The sequence below is a fragment of the Eleutherodactylus coqui genome, chromosome 7 (assembly GCF_035609145.1).
Source record: "Eleutherodactylus coqui strain aEleCoq1 chromosome 7, aEleCoq1.hap1, whole genome shotgun sequence".
Classification (NCBI taxonomy): domain Eukaryota; kingdom Metazoa; phylum Chordata; class Amphibia; order Anura; family Eleutherodactylidae; genus Eleutherodactylus; species Eleutherodactylus coqui.
Window position 1 is genome coordinate 182535353 of NC_089843.1, and position 19082 is coordinate 182554434.

Below are 19082 nucleotides of genomic sequence, written 5' to 3' on the forward strand. Positions count from 1 at the left end.
AACAAAGTATGGATACACTTGGCCAAAAGCTGTGTGAATACATGCAGAAAAAAATTCAGCTCGTCCACTACTTTGTAAAAAATAGTATACAATCAAAAACCTCTAATTGAAAGCTGTTAAAAATATTTTGATGTAAGACAGCACAACACAACATGGTGTCATTAATCCCTCTGACGCGTTTCTGATGTCATCCTAGAAGATTCCACAGGAGGTAGAGTTTCAGAAAACCATCCCAGTGCTTTTTTCATTCATTATGCAGCTAACCCCCGAGTATATAAGTTAGCTAATGTTACCTTGGTTAGTTATTCCTTTCTATCTGAATCTCCTGCCCTCTTTCTCCTTAGGTGGTCACATGATTTCAGTTCTGACAAGCTCAGATTTATTTGGGATTATGATGTCTGAAACTAAATAATTTGTCAGTTTGTACTGTGTCGTACATGTATGACACTCAGGAAGAGATCAGAAGTGTCAACAGCACTTCCTAATGAACTTCAGCAAAGTAGTGCAATACAATGGAACGTCATCAAACCTGGAAACCACAGGTCACTCTGGCATACAAAATACATATCTAGTGCTTCTAAAAAAGTTCAAGCTTTATTCCCCCATACACGTATTTTTCTTCCATATATATATATATATATATATATATATATATATATATATATATATATATACACTACCGTTCAAAAGTTTGGGGTCACCCAAACAATTTTGTGTTTTCCATGAAAAGTCACACTTATTCACCACCATGCGTTGTGAAATGAATAGAAAATAGAGTCAAGACATTGACAAGGTTAGAAATAATGATTTGTATTTGAAATAACATTGTTTTTACATCAAACTTTGCTTTCGTCAAAGAATCCTCCTTTTGCAGCAATTACAGCATTGCACACCTTTGACATTCTAGCTGTTAATTTGTTGAGGTAAGCTTGTGAAATTGCACCCCACGCTTCTAGAAGCATCTCCCACAAGTTGGATTGGTTGGATGGGCACTTCTGGCGTACCATACGGTCAAGCTGCTCCTACAACAGCTCAATGGGGTTCAGATCTGGTGACTGCGCTGGCCACTCCATTACCGATAGAATACCAGCTGCCTGCTTCTGCTGTAAATAGTTCTTGCACAATTTGGAGGTGTATTTAGGGTCATTGTCCTGTTGTAGGATGAAATTGGTTCCAATCAAGCGCTGTCCACTGGGTATGGCATGGCGTTGCAAAATGGAGTGATAGCCTTCCTTATTCAGAATCCCTTTTACCCTGTACAAATCTCCCACCTTACCAGCACCAAAGCAACCCCAGACCATCACATTACCTCCACCATGCTTAACAGATGGCGTCAGGCATTCTTCCAGCATCTTTTCATTTGTTCTGCGTCTCACAAACGTTCTTCTTTGTGATCCAAACACCTCAAACTTGGATTCATCCGTCCACAACACTTTTTTCCAGTCTTCCTCTGTCCAATGTCTGTGTTCTTTTGCCCATCTTAATCTTTTTCTTTTATTGGCCAGTCTCAGATATGGCTTTTTCTTTGCCACTCTGTCCTGAAGCCCAAAATCCCGCAGCCGCCTCTTCACTGTAGATGTTGACACTGGTGTTTTGCGGGTACTATTTAATGAAGATGCCAGTTGGGTACCTGTGAGGCGTCTGTTTCTCAAACTAGAGACTCTAATGTGCTTATCTTCTTGCTTAGTTGTGCAACGCGGCCTCCCACTTCTTTTTCTACTCTGGTTAGAGCCTGTTTGTGCTGTCCTCTGAAGGGAGTAGTACACACCGTTGTAGGAAATCTTCAATTTCTTAGCAATTTCTCGCATGGAATAACCTTCATTTCTAAGAACAAGAATAGACTGTCGAGTTTCAGATGAAAGTTCTCTTTTTCTGGCCATTTTGAGCGTTTAATTGACCCCACAAATGTGATGCTCCAGAAACTCAATCTGCTCACAGGAAGGTCAGTTTTGTAGCTTCTGTAACGAGCTAGACTGTTTTCAGATGTGTGAACATGATTGCACAAGGGTTTTCTAATCATCAATTAGCCTTCTGAGCCAATGAGCAAACACATTGCACCATTAGAACACTGGAGTGATAGTTGCTGGAAATGGGCCTCTATTCACCTTTGTAGATTTTGCACAAAAAACCAGGCATTTGCAGCTAGAATAGTCATTTACCACATTAGCAATGTATAGAGTGCATTTGTTTAAAGTTAGGACTAGTTTAAAGTTATCTTCATTGAAAAGTACAGTGCTTTTCCTTCAAAAATAAGGACATTTCAATGTGACCCCAAACTTTTGAACGGTAGTGTATATATATATATATATATATATATATATATATATATATATATATATACACATGTGTGTATTTTTTAGAAGGCCCAGATGTGCTGCGACAAAATATTTTACATGTATGATACTCATAGGGAAGGGGTAATAAAAAGTTCACTGAGAAGAAAAGAACTCTAGTACTATGATCTTTCCATCTCTAACTACTACTTTCCATCTCTCATACTGCAGGCAAGAATAAAGTATGATTATAAAAAGATAAATATATCAAACTAAATGTGACATTTTATTTTTCAGAACATTTGCTGGTGACATCTGTGTGAAGGGCCAAGATAGAGTTGCGAAGTTGTACACGTAAGTTGTTATAGAAACATTATCAAGCTTCTACAATGTGTCTAAGGAGTAATGGCATAATTATGCAACATTTTAGGCACTTTGTATTTACTAACCATATCTGACAATTATAATTTAAGAAATTGAGAATTTTGAATTAAATCATTCATAATTTAGCTGACAGTAAATGTGAAGTTAAATACTTAGGCATCTAAATAAAAAATAAGAAGAAGAATATATCAATTCAGCTAAAAGCCGACCTAAGCCACTGCAGTGCTTTTTCTGCCTAGTGGGTGGTGTGACCGCATCTATAGAAACATAGCATTTATGATGATAACAATGGAACACTACAGCTATCTGCTCCTCTACATGTAATGTGCACAGCTCCAAACTAATGATCAAAATCCATGCAGAGTGGGCAACTTCCAGTGACCTTAAAGGAGAACTGTCACCAGTTACTCCATTACTTGGTTATTGGCCCTGTCATTTTTGTCCTTTCTTGCTTGACTTTGCCTGACCTGGCAATCTGCGTTTTGACCTCTGGCCCAACTATCTGACCCTGCCTTCTAATGCCAATCTTGGACCTGATTTTGATCTGCCTGTTCCTGGCCCACATATGTCTTGACTATATATTCAGCCCAACTCGCTGTGAAAATACTTGGTCTCTAAGACTTCTATCCTGGAGTATCTAATCTAGAGCAAAAACCAAAGATCCAGGAGCACTCAAAGCACAACCCAATAAGAGAAGGTGAGGAAAACATGCAAAGCCACCCAAGGAGCTATGAACCCTCAACTCCAGAATATTAGTTGAAGTTAAAGCAAACTGCGGCAGCATATATGGTGAAAATGTTTTCTGACAACATCACTATTGTTCTGTAATCACGCAGCAGGCAAGTATCAACCTTCCCAGGTCTTTTTCAAGCCTAAAGTGCTATAGACATACTGGCATATAAATAATAAACAACACATAACCAACCACCAATTACAATTAAAAAAAACACCCACAACATAAATTGCAATCAGCATATCAATCAAAAATAATAAAACACTGTCATGGTATAATACATACCACTGTATCACAACTCTAATAGCTGGTCCATGCTCCAGATGCCTTCAACAGTGTAAGTGTATATATTGGCATCCTTGCCACAGAATGCGCATGCACAGGGGGGTTACTCTGATGCAAGTATGTCATACGTCACATGCGGAGTGTGTCAAACCACGCGAGTACAAGAGGACATCACCAGATGCATCAAAGCCTAGCAAGGCCTCAACGCATGCACAAACACGCTGCATTCCTTGGTAGCCATGACTACATGACAAGTAGGTAGGCAGCAGCATGGACAATGCAAATTCTCAATGGTCCCTATTTATTATACCCACATTGGTCCCCAAGTGAAAGGTATATGTGTTTATGTTCCCACAAAATCAACAATGACCACAAAAATATTTTATCCCATGTATTATGTATATTGAAGCTATTAAAGTTACCATTCTATGCCATATAAAATCACAAAATATTAACAACTTTAAATATCAATAAATACACACATATATATATATATATATATATATATATATATATATATATATATATATATATATATAATACCCTTGGACAACCTACATATTAGCATTATCCCAGTATGTGTAAGATAAAAAATATACCAATACCTAATCTAATCAGCTTCTGTTAGGAGCCCTCATGGATTTCTTTGCATTCCTCTTTATTTACTTAACTAGTAAAAATAGTACTAGCCCAGCAGAGCACCAGTTAGATATTGAAGATGTTTAGTCAAACCCACTATTCAAGATGAACCTTGAGTAGACATTATCCCAGTCTCCCCAGAGTCCAGCCACAAAGGTCCACAATATTGTAACAAAGCAGCCACCTCGACAAATGGGTCCACAACTGTGTCAAAAGGAAGACAAAGCTATATATGGTGAAGGCGCAAAGTATCATAAAGGTCGAGTAGATTTCATAAGGAAGGTGAAAAAAAAGACTTACATCTGCAGGTTGAGAGGGACAAGTTAGTACATCTTAATATCTAACTGCAAGTTCAAGCCTTAAAGGGAAACTAATAGTAATCAGGAAAGGTTGACAGCTTTATAAGTGCCAGCTCAACACAACACACTTCAGGGAGAGAACGACACAGGTCCCCTTCTTTCTTAGAAGAATTAAACAATAACTGGAGTATTATTCAAAACCAATAAAATCACTTACATTTGTAGTATTACATCTTCCTAGTTAGTGTGTCCACTGGATGCTAGACCCATGTACCGGAAATGCCTGTGCTCCTCTGAAGTAGAGGTGCATTCCACACCATGGTACATAAAACCTTCCATAAAAGGCATCCATAAAACCTCCTTATGAAAGTTGCCCTGTGGAATGCATCCAAATCCAATGTGCAACTATCTAGCTATAAATTGGAAAAGCAATCATACACATGGATGAGAAGGCAGGGGGTGGAGGAAGAAGATATCCCAGACATATCACAATCACTGAAAGTAAAATAGATTAATATATATCTAGTAAGAATTCTTTCTTAGTAGATGCTGTCATAATAAAATTAAACTATTATGAAAATCATAAGAATCATGCTGTTTAGAGATGAGCGAGCACCAAAATGCTCGGGTGCTCGTTACTCGGGACGAAATTATCGCGATGCTCGAGGGTTCGTTTCGAGTAACGAACCCCATTGAAGTCAATGGGCGACTCGAGCATTTTTGTATATCGCCGATGCTCGCTAAGGTTTTCATGTGTGAAAATCTGGGCAATTCAAGAAAGTGATGGGAACGACACAGCAACGGATAGGGCAGGCGAGGGGCTACATGTTGGGCTGCATCTCAAGTTCACAGGTCCCACTATTAAGCCACAATACCGGCAAGAGTGCCCCCCCCCCTCCCAACAACTTTTACTTCTGAAAAGCCCTCATTAGCATGGCATACCTTAGCTAAGCACCACACTACCTCCAACAAAGCACAATCACTGCCTGCATGACACTCTGCTGCCACTTCTCCTGGGTTACATGCTGCCCAACCCCCCCCCCCCCCCCCGCATGACGCAGTGTCCACAGCGCACACCAAACTGTCCCTGCGCAGCCTTCAGCTGCCCTCATGCCACGCCACACTCATGTCTATTTATAAGTGCGTCTGCCAGAGGAACCGCAGGCACACACTGCAGAAGGTTGGCACGGCTAGGCAGCGACCCTCTTTAAAAGGGGCGGGACGATAGCCCACAATGCTGTACAGAAGCAATGAGAAATCCAATCCTGTGCCACCTCCATCTGGAGCTGCACACGTGGGCATAGCAATGGGGAACCTATGTGCCACACACTATTCATTCTGTCAAGGTGTCTGCACGCCCCAGTCAGACCACGGTTTTTTATAAATAGTCACAGGCAGGTACAACTCCGCAATGGGAATTCCGTGTGCACCCACAGCATGGGTGGGTGCCAGGAAGCCACCGGCGGTACATAATAATATCCCATTGCATTGCCCATCACAGCTGAGGTAATGTCGTGGTTAATGCAGGTGGGCTTCGGCCCACACTGCATGCCCCAGTCAGACTGGGGTTCTTTACAAGTGGACAGATGTAGTAACAACTCCCTGTGGACCCAGAGCATGGGCGGGTGCCAGGAAGCCACCGGCGGTACATAAAAATATCCCATTGCATTGCCCAACACAGCTGAGGTAGTAATGTCGTGCTTAATGCAGGTGGGCTTCGGCCCACACTGCATGCCCCAGTCAGACTAGGGTTCTTTAGAAGGGGAAACAGATGCATTTACAACTCCCTGTGCACCCACAGCATGGGTGGCTCCCTGGAACCCACCGGCGGTACATAAAAATATCCTATTGCATTGCCCAACACAGCTGAGGTAGTAATGTCGTGCTTAATGCAGGTGGGCTTCGGCCCACACTGCATGCCCCAGTCAAACTGGGGTTCTTTAGAAGTGGAAACAGATGCATTTACAACTCCCTGTGGACCCACAGCATGGGTGGGTGCCAGGAAGCCACCGGCGGTACATAATAATATCCCATTGCATTGCCCATCACAGCTGAGGTAATGTCGTGGTTAATGCAGGTGGGCTTCGGCCCACACTGCATGCCCCAGTCAGACTGGGGTTCTTTACAAGTGGACAGATGCAGTTACAACTCCGTGTGCACCTACAGCATGGGTGGCTCCCTGGAACCCACCGGTGGTACATAAATATATCCCATTGCAGTGCCCTACTCAGCAGAGCTAACGTCAGATACAATACAGGTGGGCTTCGGCCCACACTGCATGCCCCAGTCAGACTGGTAATATGTACCTTAACAGTAACCTCGTTGGTGGTAATGTGGTGGTGACTGCGGACCTGGTAGTGTGGTTTTATGTAGTTGGTTTTCGTAATGTGGCCAGGATTAAGTGGGCCGTGGCGGGGGCATGGTGGTGGTGCTCTCTTGTTGTGTCGTTAAAGGTGAAATTCTTGGACTGCCACCAGACGGACCAATGCAAAGGTATTTGCCAAGAATGTTTTCATTGTTGGAGGAGGAGGGGGATGTTTTGGAGGCACTATGTGTCCTCCACATGTGTCCGTGGTTATATGCACCTTAACAGTAACAGCGTTGGTGGGAAATGGCCTCGCCGCCATCATGTCTTTGTGAAGCCTCTGTTTCCACACCCCAGTGACATACCATTAGCAGCGGTATAGGCAGAGCCCAGAATTATTAACATTTCAGCGGTAGCATTAGGGACAGGCCCCACTAACATATCACTAGCAGCAGTATAGGGGAAGCGCAGTCTTAGTTCCATTTCAGTAATAGTAGCACTCAAGACAGGCCCCAGTAACATTCCCATTGCAGCAGTTTAGGGAGATAACAGTCTCTTTCACATTTCAGTAGCTGCAGTATAGACAAGGCCCCAGTTACATTTATGTAGCTAAAGTGTAGGCCAACCCCACACACCTTTCTGTACCAAGAGTGCAGGGGAAGAACATAGAAATTACTATGATTACACTGTAGGTGAGGGCCCAAAAAAATTGGTGTACCAACAGTACTAATGTACCTCAGAAAAAATTGGCCATGCCCAACCAAGATGGCAGGTGAAACCCATTAATCGCTTTGGTTAATGTGGCTTAAGTGGTAACTAGGCCTGGAGACAGCCCAGTTGACCGAAAAATTGGTTCAAGTTAAAGTTTCAACGCTTTTAAGAGCATTGAAACGTATAAAAATTGTTTAGAAAAATTATATGAGTGAGCCTTGTGGCCCTAAGAAAAATTGCCCGTTCGGCGTGATTACGTGAGGTTTCAGGAGGAGGAGCAGGAGGAGGAGGAGGAATATTATACACAGATTGATGAAGCAGAAATGTCCCCGATTTTTATGGTGAGAGAGAACGATGCTTCCATCCGCGGGTGCAGCCTACGTATTGCTTAGGTATCGCTGCTGTCCGCTGGTGGAGAAGAGAAGTCTGGGGAAATCCAGGCTTTGTTCATCTTGATGAGTGTAAGCCTGTCGGCACTGTCGGTTGACAGGCGGGTACGTTATCTGTGATGATTCCCCAGCCGCACTAAACACCCTCTCTGACAGGACGCTAGCCGCAGGACAAGCAAGCACCTCCAGGGCATACAGCGCGAGTTCAGGCCACGTATGCACCCTAATGCTGCACGGAACAATAATAATGATTCAAAAATAATATAATAATGCTTTTTCCTGAATCAATCTGCAGCTTACAAAAGCTCTGTAAATTCACTTACTAATTGACAACTTATTGCTAATTAGTTTCCCTTGTAAAGTGTACCTTTGTAAAGTTCAGTGTGCACAAAGGATACACAACTACTTTTATTTTTCTATAGTCTGGGATGACAGACAAATAATATGATGTATTGTATTAGTTAAAAAGAAATAAATTGTTGTAGGCAGTGGGTAACAACAGGTAAACACAAATAAAAGATGAGAATGCAATTACACTGTAAAAAAGTATTACAATTTTAAGAAGTACGGAAAATTGCTGTTTGCCCAACAAAGACAAACTGAGAATAGCGCATTGTGTAAGTCTCTCTGTATATTCTAAATCACCAATTATTACAGACTGGCCCAATTTTTAGATAAGTTTGTTATACTTACTACTTACACCCTTTATGTACATTAAATGTCAGAAGCCGAATCAGTAAAGAATCTGGGTACTCAACAGTTGAGATGTTGACCATAAAGTGCCTTTCTGACAATTGACCAGTAAAATTCTTCTCTCATGTACTAAATTCCCTAATGGATCACAACCTTCAAGTAATTATCAGTCTATACGTGTACTGTCCAGCTTGAGTATCTATCTACTGCTTCGGATAGGCACATACAGTACTTGTTCATTTTTTTCAAATGTCCATATTTTTGGAAGTTACAACAGTTACTGTCATTATTTATACATACACCAAAGCTATTTTAGATACTGATGGATATTGCTGATATATGTTGAACAAATATTTGGAAAATGAGAAGTCCTTGACATAGAAGTGAAGGAAGAAATACACTAAAGCCTTTTTTAGTGCTCAATCAGATAAGCGTTCCATGCATTAGCAAAATGCGCGTGACCATGGCTCCATGCTTATTGCTTTCAATGGGGACAGTGCTACAGCCTCCGGCCCCATGGAAAGCAATGGGATGCAGGCAACCCCTGTAGTGATTTTCAGAGAAGGGCTTGAAATATAAGCCCTTCCCTGAAAATCATCTCTAGCTGGTGTAAAAAATTTAAAAAAATTATATATCACCTGTCCGCGCTGTCGGGGCTCAAGCGCATCTAGCCGCTTGGATCCTCTCACTGTAATGAAGTTCTTTCAGCAGGCGTGGATTTAAAATTCCTGCCTGCTGAAAGGGCTGCATCTGATTGGCTGAGTGCTCAGCCAATCACAGGAAGTGTTCAGCCATTCATTAAATGACAGCTGATTGCTGCCTGTGATTGGTCATAGCACTCGGCTATTCAATGAATTCATTATATAGTATCATTGAAAAATACAACTCGGCATGGTTCTATCAGATGCATTTTTTTTGCGCACAGTAACGCTCTTCTGACTTCGCCCTTACTGGTGATCTAATTGTCTGATGAGTTTCTTCACTTATGAATATATCCCTGATGTGATTCTTGAGGTAATTAGATAAATACAGTCAGAAGAATTTTAAGTCTAACATAAAATATAGCTTAATAGGTTATGAGCATGACAACGTAGTATTTTCAATATTATGACTGAATTATTTGACCACCTTAATAACATCATAACATCGTTTCCAGGGATGCTAGCCATGAATCGAAGAGCATGCTGCAAAATGTCACCATATGGCAACCAGTTGCAGGTACATCAGGGAATATCTACTGTCTAGATTCTTATCATCAAAAGAAATTGCACATTTGCATATTTAGGTGATAAGCCTTCTAGGGTTATCCTAGAGGGTGGAGAATCCACCAATTGATGATACTATATATTACTCTTATAACCTCAGTTTGGGGGGAGTACAAACACAAATATTACGTTAGATTCATATTGAGCTACAAATCCCAGCACAAAACATTCGCCTACTGGAAGTGACAGTATCAAGTTCTGTATCAACTGCCAGAGACCAACTGTCATAGTGAGAAAACTGATAGTGATATTTACAAAGGCCCATACGCCAAAATTCTGGAGTAAAAAAGTTGTTAATTTTGGTGCAAATCTCACTTGTCCAAAAAAAATGTGACCTCTGAGTTTTCTGTACCGCCCTTGAAACTTTATATATTATGGGGGCAGAAAAGCTGGCATTATTATCTACAGGGACATTAAAAGTAGCATTATTATTTACAGGGGCAGGAACAATGGTATTATTAATAAATGGGATAGAAAAGTCCAAATTATTACCCACAGGCCAGAAAAGGCAGGTTATTAATAATGGGGGCAGAAAGGATGGCATCATTACCTATGCGGCTAGAAAAGTCAGCATTATTTATTACAGGGACAAAAAAGGTAGTATTATTACCTATGGGGAGAATTTACCTGCAGGGACAGAAAAGGTGGCATTATTAATTTAGGGTGCAGAAAGTGAGCATTATTACTTATGGGGGTAGAAAAAGAGGCATTTTTAATTATGGGGACAGAAGGCAGGATTATTACTAATGGGGCAGAAAAGGGGCACTTTTCTTGTGCGGGAGGCACTAAATGCAGGACTTACTGTGTGGGGCCTAATTGCTATCTGGGACACTATGGATTGTGTAGAGGTATGGAAAATGTAGGAAGGGTAATGGAAAAGCACGGAGCCAAAGATTTATGTGTGTCAAATTCTGCAAAGACAAATTGTGGCCAGGAGTAGTCATTGTGTCAATCTGGGCATGGATAGAGAAGAAAAGTGAAACACAATGACACCTATCAGAAATGATTCCACCTGTGGCTACTGGAGGTAACTGCCCTGCAATCAATGTCACTATGTAGAGCTGGTAACAGACTATAATTTAGAGTTGTATCATAACTATGAAGGGTTCACTAGAGAGCAATATTACTGTGAGGAGCTACAAAGGGCATGGTTTAATGTAAAAGGGGCATGTCTAGCAGGAGGTTAAAATGGGGGGCAGGGCATAGGGCACCTTATTATAATCGACTGCTCCATACTGTGGGCAGCTTTAGGCCGGGTGCACATGGCCGTGACGGGCTCCACCGCGGAATATTCCGCGGCGAAGCCCGTCACGGCGCCCCCCAGAGACCCCATACTTATCAGCGGATCCGGCGTTCTCGCTCCCGCATGACGCTTCCCCGCCCACCGCCGTCGCGTCATGTGACACGCCGGCCGTGTCACATGACATGCCCACCGCATCACATGACGCTGCCGGCCGTGTCATGTGACGCGCCTGCCGCGTCATGTGACGCGCCGGCGGTAGGCGGGGAAGCGTTTTCACGCTATCTTCCGCTGTGGTGCAGCGGAAGATAGCGTGAACTTATGGCTTCCATTGACTGCAATGGGAGACGGCCGCACGTAAACCCGCGGCAAATAGAGCATGCCGCGGGTGAGGACGGGAGATTTCACGGTGCGGAATTCCGCGGTGGAATTCCGCACCGTGAGCATGGCAACGCAGCGGATTTTCGCCGCGAATTACGCGGCGGAAATCCGTTCGTAGGAAGGAGGCCTTAATCTGGCCATGCGAATGGAGGGACTGCACATAAGAGCACACTATAGTACCATTGTATAGAGATATTCAGGTGTTGCACTCAACTGTTTTTTTCATATTAAAATAAGGCCTGACTTAGAAGAGCAAGTCCTATTTTTGTTTGTGAAAAACAGACTGATTTTAATCCATGTGTATGTCTACATAGCATTTTTATGCGTTACTAGTATCCATTCTTTACTTCCATGTGTTATATGTCTACCATCTGTTTTCTTTTTTATGTGCAAAAAAGAAAAAAAAAAGGACATCCAATTTTTCTTCTAGCATTGCTTGGCAATGATCACACCTAAATGGGTGACTGATATCCAAGAAGTCAAATCAGAATAGGACAAGCTGCAATGTTTTTACATAGACCATCGGTCTGTGCAAAAAATGCATGCCTGCATAACCTCATTGACTTTAATGGGTCAGTTTCAGACACACACAGCAAACACATCAAAATCGCTCATGTAAATAAGCCCTAAGGGTAGCTTTCTCAAAGACTCTGAATTATTTAATGACCAGAAATAGCTGAACAAAACGGATCCACAACACTACAATTATCTAGGGAAATATATGCTTGTAGAGAAATTCAATCTTTGTAACACTTTCGAGACCAGAAAACACATTACCATCCATAATTAAATAACTCATTAGTGCAATAGGCAATAAAAACACTGAACTTTGAGCCGAAGTATTGCACTTATATACAATGTTTAATATACACCATTCAGCTATAAAATTAAAACCACATGTCTAATATTGTGTAGATCCCAAACATGCTACTAAAATACCTCTGGCCTATCGAGGTATGGACTCTACAAAACCTTTGAAGATGTCCTTTGATATTTGGCAATAAGACAGTCATGGTAGCCATGTTTTTGTCATTCATCACCAGGTACTGTGATAGTCAGGACATGTGCACACAGTATCTAAAATAAAATAAATAAATCTTGTTATTTGCATAATGCCAACTTATTCCACAGCAATTTCAGGTAACTTTTATTTATTACCCAAGCTGGGTACTGATTTTACCAACCTCAGAAGGCTTAGTCAATTTTGAGCTGGCTACCTGAACTACACAAGGATTGATCCCACAACCTTCAGGGCATAAGTGAGAGCTTGAGACTGCATTTCTGCTGCCCTAACACTTTGCGCCACACAAGGCTTAGCATCTGGTGATTAATAGTAGGGCATGTTTGTCCTAAAAGGTGCTACTTGTTGGGGTGTAAAAGGCAAGTGTGGTTGTGTTTCCAATGGTGAAGTTCACAAGAGAGGTGTGTCAGGTTCAAGTAGAAGTTAGTGTGGCTGCAAGTGCCGGAAATGGAGGCTGTGATGCCTGCTGTTGAAAAGGCTGTATGCAACTTGAGTGCATGAGCTGAGAAAGTTATTAAAAAGGTGTCAGATCTACAAGGTTATTTTGTTTCTTTTATTGTGAGCAATAACATTTTGTTTTGCTGGCTAACAAAGTACTAAACCTTTTCTTTAATCATAAAATAATAATCTTGTACCGTAGCTGAAACTGGAAACAATAAATCATCTAAAACAGTACAATGGTCCAGTACTCTCCAGACAGGTCAAGTAAATTCTCAATTGTAATCTGTTTGGCTGTCAAATATATTGCCTTATTTTTAAACCACTTAACCAGCAATAACACTTGACTTTTATGTTTGTATTGATTTATTGTGAGTTTTGCAATGTGCTTTATGTTCCTAAATGTACTAACATTTTATGCTTTGTTTTTGACAACCTACACACATTTTAAAAGCTGACAAGAAACAATTAAAATAATTAAGCTTAAACCAATATTTTCGTAACATGCAGATCATACTGAATATGATATAATTAATGCATTCTTGCCAGACAACAAATCTATTAATACTTCTTGTTTATTTCTCTAATTTTTGCATTTTAAATGCTCTGATATAGCAAATCTATTTCTTTTTCCACCAGTTAATTTGCTTTTTTTGCAAGTTTTCTAAGACCACTTTACTTAAAGGCGTTTTGTTACATACTTTTGTTACATACTTATTTGATGCTCCCTGCTGTTTATTTGATACAATTGCATCATCCAAACCCTTTTGTACACGGACAACTATGTGATTCCTACCATTTTGAAGACCAGCTAAACATTTTTGCACTAGAGGTGTTTTCACCAGGACCGGACACATTAGGTGGACATTCTAAAAAGACATTGTAAGAACAGTAGATGATCCTCACTGGTGGTCATGGTGAATCAGAAAAAAGGGGAGATAGTCCAGAATCCAAGCACTAAAAACTTAACTGACTAATGGACACAATTTTAAATGCTGATTAGGCAATTTAATGCTGGATGCATTACTACATTAAACTCAGCTTTTTATCTCACTCATATAGGTGCGGAGGCTCAGAACCAAAATAGAAGTATCTGTAATTGTTAGGACTCATCCAAAAGCATGGTCACCTGGATGTGGTGGATGTGCCAACATGCTTTGATCAAAACATTGTATCTGCAAAGAACCTTGCATTTTATGTGGTTAGTATAAACAAGAGTTCTGCAATTTTATTCTGATATTATATGTGTTTAAGTGCTGTTGCCATGTGTAGCTGCTTGTACCATGCTTCCCTGAAAATAAGACCCTGTCTTATATTAATTTTTGCCCCAAATGAGGCGCTAGGTATTATTTTTAGACCGGGTGTCCACGAGCCGCCGCCGAATCTCCGCCGGTCAGCCCTATCTAATAGATAGGCTGACCGCGGAGAATCAGGGCAGTTCACAGCATGCTGCAAATTGCCCGCCGCGAGCGGAGCAATGCTATGGGAAGCGTCGGCCAGCGTGATTCGCCAGCGGTTTACCACTGACGAATAAACTGCCGTGGACAGGAAGCCTTAGGGGAAGTCTTATTATACTTACCTAGTAGGCTCCCTCCCACTGCTCTCTGGAACTCTGATGCACTGAGCCGTGGCATAAATCCCGCCTCCAGTATGGGATGGCTGTGATTGGTTTTTTGACGACCACTCAGCCAATCATTGCAGTGCTCGATGAACCAATCACAGCCATTGCTTCCTGGAAGTGGGATTTATGAATCCCATAACCAGGAAGTGATCTTCTAGGGGGGGCTGAGGACTGCAAGAAGCATGCCAGAGCCCTGTAGAGCATCAGGAGGGTCCTGGACTGAGCCTGCTAGATAATGTATTCCTTCTTTTTATGTAATGCAGCTTGTGCTTATTTTCAGAGTAGGGCTTATATTTCAAGTATCCCTGAAACATCAGTGTAGGGCCTAATTTCAGGATATGTTTTATTTTTGGGGGTAACTGGGTGGTGTACTATTATTTATTAAGAGTCTGAATGCATGGACTACAGTGGGTACAACTACTGTACATCCACTAGACAGTCAGCAAAAGTGTCAAACATGAGGGTGAAGGGAAGAGAGCTGTCACATGGTATTTGGTATTTTGAATGTTCTCTTTAAATCAGTCAGAGGCTCTAAAGAGCATCATGTACTTATGATAGGTCTTATGTAACTTGGGAGATCATGTAATATACCATGTGAAGTTTTCTTAATGATATGACAAGTTTCATTGAAATGAATAAACAATCCAATATTATTCAATATGTTTGACATTATTCTATTATTTAACAAACAAAAGTATTAATCCTATGTATATGAGCATATTTTATTCTGTAATGACTAGTAGGTTTATGTTAAGCCAGTTTAGATGTTTATTAGGCTACTTGCACACGGATGTTTTTTCTGTCCAATTTTCGGACCACAGAATCGGTCTGAAAATAGGACGAAATACGACACATTCCTTTAACCCCTTAGCGACGACCCCATTGCCTTTTTATGTCCTAGCTAAGTGGGCCTTAATCCTAGAGGACGTAAAAACATACATTCTCATTGGATTAACGCCCTCTTAGCTGAGGACGTGACAGCTCCATGCTGTTAGTGCCCGCAGGTAGCCAACAGCATGGAGCTGTCATCCTGGGCAGCGGGCAGACCCCCCCGGCAAGGCGAATGGTGCTATTCATTGGCAATAAAGTTTAAAAAAAGTTTTTAAAAGTTTTTAAAAAAGTTGAAAAAGCTTGCGTTCCATCTCCCCTCATGAATCATATCCATGAGGGAGGATGAAATTACGTACCTAAGGCCCTCGGATTTATCCGCGGATCTTACCCCAACTTCTGTGCACGCGCCTGTCGCCAAAACGGCAGACGCATGGCAAAAGCCAAGTATTGCCAGGGTAATTTAAAATCTCCCTCCTCTTGGCTACAAAACTTAGCCGAGAGCCTGGAGCTTTCACGGGAGGCCACGGTGAGCAGTTCCTGATCAAGTGTTCGCTGTTATCCAATGAATAATGGCGATTACTTAAAAGTAAAAAAAAGTTGAAGTTTCATCTCCCCCCACCGATGCGATCGGTGAGAGGAGATGAAACTTTTTACCGGAGGCCTCCGTATTTGAACCCAGATGGGTTCCTCCTCCGTGGACCTTCCCGACATTCTGCGCATGCGACCGCCAGCAAAATGCCGGACATATGCGCAGGAGGTGGGAAGCCTAGGAAACCTAAAGTCTCCTCGCTCCCGGCGACCAACGGTCGCCAAGAGCCTAGAGCAGTGAGCGGTCCCCGGTCACATGATAAAAAGATAGCGGTCTACCTTTGGCCGGTCTCACATGACCGGATAGGAAATACGGACTACGCATGAGTCTGATCCGCGGTAATAGGTAGTTCAATCGCATTGGATTAAACAATTCCGCTCACATTAGTGGGTCAGAATTGCGTAATCCACTCACAGAAATCAGAACGCAGCAGGCTCTATTTTACTGTGGATATCCGCAGCATAGAGCCTATTGTGCTCCATGGTCGTGGATATACCCGCAGCCCATGCGCAACTACATTGTGTACGGGCTGCGGGTACCCGTGTCTTTGCTAAGCGACAGCGTAGGAAATACAAACAAAAAAAGGTGTACTGCGCATGACTGCCTGCGTAAGTAGGCAGTTATGCGCAGTACATTACGTGTCCATATGCAGCGCCACAGCCAGGCTCACAGCTGGGATCTGCTGCGGGCCTCCGCAAACAGATTCCACTTACGGCTGTGTGAACCCGGCATTATTCAGATCGCTATTTGTAGTCTGTTATTTGCAAGAAGCCCTGGGAACGCTCACTTTCTTGCAGTTCCAGGAGCAGCTTGTTGAGCTGTGTGAGACCACAGCACCTCATCAAGCTTACTTGACTCACTTTTTAGGCTGGGTTCACACTGGGCAGATTCCAGGCGGAAATCTCGCGGTTTGGCAGCAGCGAAGAACCGCGAGATTTCTACTGGGAATCCGCTGCTTGAAAACCCGTGGCACTTAGCCATGGGTTTTGAAGTGGTCTGGCCACTTGCTTGCGGCCGGCACTCCCATAGAGGAGAGCGCAGCCGCAGCGGAAGAAAAAAAATATGAACATGCTTCGGCCGGCGAATCCACAGCGCTGGCTTTGCCGCAGTGGGTTTGCCATCCCGTGTGGATGAGATTTCTGAGAAATCTCGTCCACATGGCTGGCTAAGCCCAGGATTAGCGGACGCAGGCGGATTTGCCGCAGCGAATTTCCACTGCAAATCCGCCCAGTGTGAAGCCAGCCTTACACCCCATCCCTGCCACTGAGGTCAAAAAGTACCCCACAAAAAGCATGAGAGGAGGGGGGATACCCGGTTTTATTGCCCAATGTACCCATCTCAACCAGGCCCCCGTAATTACCCGTGTCTTCGAAAAAAACCCACAGTTTACATTATTACTTTTATCTAAGATTTGGGGAAGGCCAAAACGGGCGCGGAGTTGGGAAGGGGGGATTATTTTTAGGGAGACATTTTTTTTTTCCGCACAAGTGAGCAATGGGGCCTGGAATTTATTCAGTTGTGCCCTGCAATCCAACGAGTGTTCCTTGCATTATAGGCCTAGCCATGTGTCCTGTAAGTAGATTAGGGCCACAATGGGTATGTGTTTGAACACGGGACAAACGGGGGAATCCATTTTGGGGTTAAAGTCCTCATTCCTATGTACACTGTACAAAAAAGACTGTTTTTAAATTGACACAATTGCCAAAAAAATGAAAATCGTAATTTTTTCCTTCTGCTTTGCTTAGATTCATTCAAATACTATGGAATCAAAATATGCAGTACACCCCTATATGAATTCTTTAAGGGGTCTAGTTTTCAAAGTGGGGTCATTTGTGGGGGTTCTTTATCGTTTTGGACGCTCAATAGCTCTACAAATGGGCAATGGGGCCTGGAATTAATTCAGCTGTACCCTGAAATCCAACAGGTGTTCTTTCCATTATGGGCCTAGCCATCTGTCTTGTAAGAAGATTAGGGCCACTATGGGTATGTTTCTGAATACGGCACAAACAGGAGTAGCTGTTTTGGGGGTGAAAGTATTCATTTATATATGTGCTGTATAAAAAAACTGTTTTTAAATGGACACAATTGCCAAAAAAATGAAAATCGTAATTTTTTCCTACTGCTTTGCATAGATTTATTCAAAAATTGTAGAGTGAAAATTCTCAGTAGACCCCTAGATGAATTTGTTAAGGGGTTTAGTTTTTAAAATGGGATCATTTGTGGGGGTTTTCTACGGTTTGGGCCGCTCAAGGGCTCTACAATTGGGCAATGGGGCCTAAATCACCTTCATGCAAAATGTCTGTTCTGTAAGCCACCGATTACTCCTTTCATTTTGGGCCCAATTGTGCATCCAGACATACTATTAGGGCCACAATAGGTATGTCTCTGAACACGGGAGAAACAGGGGTATCCATTTTGGGGTGCAAGTCTTCATTCATGTGTGTGGTGTACAACAAAAGCTGTTTTTAAAATGACAGAATTGCCAAAAAATGAAACTCATAATTTTTTTCCTTCTGCTTTGCTTCAATTCATTCAAAAACGGTGGGGTCAAAATGAGCAGTACACCCCTAGATAAATTCGTTAAGGTGTCTAGTTTTCAAAATGGGGTCATTTGTGTGTTTTTTTAATGGTTTTGGCCACTCAAGAGCTCTACAAGTGTGCTATGGGGCCTAAATGTCCGTCAAGCAAAAATTTCTGTTCTGAAAGACACTGACTACTCCTTTCATTTTGGGCCCCGTTGTGCATGCAGACATAATATTAGGGCCACAATGGGTATATTTCTGAAAACAGTACAAACAGGGGTATCAATTTTGGGGTGTCAATCATTTTTTTTATGTGCACTATAGAAAAAAAAATATGTCTTTAAAATGACATATTTGTAAAAATATGAAAATTTATTTTTTCTCCTCTAAATTGCATTAATTCCTGAAAAAAAAACTATGGGGTCAAAATACTCATGACATACCTCAGTGGATATATTAAGGG